Consider the following 2,500-nt stretch of genomic DNA (forward strand, 5'->3'; position numbering starts at 1 on the left):
TCGATAGACAAGATGTCTTTTCGGCTTTTACTCCTGATTCGTGGCGGATGATCTCACTGGAATTAGTATGGACCGACAGGGGTCACTTCCCTTAATTAGATAGGCACTGTGCATCACAAGAAACTAGCCATCCTTAGATGAATGTAGCCAATGAATCCTCTTTTGAGGCCCTTTGCGTCAATAGTCGTAGGAGGTGAGGATGATGATGATGATAATGCTTACGTCAATTTTTTTTTTTATATTGGGAAACTATTCAACAACCAAAATTGTCCAGAAAAGTTATTCTAAATATGGTTATTCATATTACTTGGTCGCTGGGATAAATATTGTTCTTCTTTTCCTCTTGTGTGATACATTTTTTTTTTTTTTTTTTTTTTTTTTTTTTGTAGTATGTGTTTACACATGCATTTGTTTAAATATCACCGATTAATTTAGCTTGGTCTTCAAGTATGTGTAAAAAGTTTACTTGATGATTCGTGATTAGATAACTAACTCTACATGATAAATATCAACAGCTTAAACATTGTTTTTCTTTTCATTCTCATTCAACATCTATAAGTATATATATATATATATATATATATATATATATATATATATATATATATATATATATATATATATATATATATATATATATATATATATATATACAGTATGTGTGTGTGTATATATACACAGAATATATATATATATATATATATATATATATATATAAATATATATATATATATATATATATATATATATATATATATATATATGTATATGTAAATTTTACACATATAACGTGTTTTCCATATTTTAAATAAGCCATATGTATTAATACATTAAAGTCTAGATTCTCTTAACAACCTTGAGATCAGAGCCCCAGGTGAAATCACTCAAAGACTATAGTATTTGACCAGCTGAGTTTTGAACCTTGATCCAGGATACCTGTATGACATTGACCATACCACTCAGCCTGAGTTGTATTGTCAATGTCATACAGGTATCCTGGACCAGGGTTTGAAACCCGGCCCGTCAGATACTATAGTCTTTTGAGTGATTTCACCTGGGGCTCTGATCCCTAGGTCGTTAAGAGAATCCAGTCTTTAATGTATTAGTATATATGGCTTATTTGATATATATATATATATATATATATATATATATATATATATATATATATATATATATATATATATATATTATTATTATTATTATTATTATTATTATTATTACTTACTAAGCTACAACCCTAGTTGGAAAAGCAGTATGCTATAAGCCCAGGGGCTCCAACAGGGAAAATAGCTCAGTGCGGAAAGGAAAAAAGGAAAATAAAATATTCTAAGAAGAGTAACAACAATAAATATCTCCTATATAAACTATAAAAACTTTAACAAAACAAGAGGAAGAGAAATAAGATAGGAGAGTGTGCTCGAGTGTTCCCTCAAGCAAGATATATATATATATATATATATATATATATATATATATATATATATATATATATATATATATATATATATATATATATATATATAGATATATCTATATATATATATATCTATATATATATATATATATATATATATATATATATGTATATATATATATATATATATATATATATATATATATAATTAGATATATATTTATTTATATATATCGGGCAAGGCTGCTAACCCCATCATCTCCCTTGTAGATTTTCAAATGACTAATCTTCGGGTGTGTCTGTTTTTTTTTCCATTATATACATATGGATACCCATGCCGCCGTCGGAAGTACTTTCACTCCAACGCTCAAAAAGCTATATATGGAAATTTGTGAGAGAATGATTTACTATTTACTTTATTTATAAATGAATATGTACGTTATGAAGTGAATTTTCTTTGCACAACTGATAGTGAAAATTTATTATTAATTTTTGATGCATTAGATACATTTTTATCCTCAATAAAAAAAAAATCTACCCATGGAAACCAGGCGGAAAATATTAAGTTTTAGATTTTAAGTGGTGCTAAGGTTTGTAACCGAGAATGTTTTAAGCAAGGACTCAACAAGCCTCCTAAAATCTCAGCTTAATGAAGATTTTGTTTATAAAGTCTGATGAAAGTTCTATGACACGGCAAACACTTATAAACGTCTCAGGATTGACCATTCCATGAGGTAGAAATTATGTTTTGAAACACGAAGGACAGCAGTCTTCTTCTTCTTCTTCTTCTTCTTCTTCTTCTTCTTCTTCTTCTTCTTCTTCTTCTTCTTCTTCTTGTTATTGTTATTGTTATTGTTATTGTTATTGTTATTGTTATTATAAGCTAACCTATAGCTCTAGTTGGAAAAGCAAGATGCTATAAGCCCAAGGGCTCAACGAGGGAAAAATAGCCGAGTGAGGAAAGGAAACAAGGCAATAGACAACTAGAGAAGTAATAAACAATCATTATAAAATATTTTAAGAATAATAACAACATTGAATTAGATCTTCCATATACAGTAATCAGGAACACGTTCATAAAAA

The sequence above is a fragment of the Palaemon carinicauda genome, chromosome 33 (genome assembly GCF_036898095.1).
Source record: "Palaemon carinicauda isolate YSFRI2023 chromosome 33, ASM3689809v2, whole genome shotgun sequence".
In the NCBI taxonomy this organism is placed as follows: domain Eukaryota; kingdom Metazoa; phylum Arthropoda; class Malacostraca; order Decapoda; family Palaemonidae; genus Palaemon; species Palaemon carinicauda.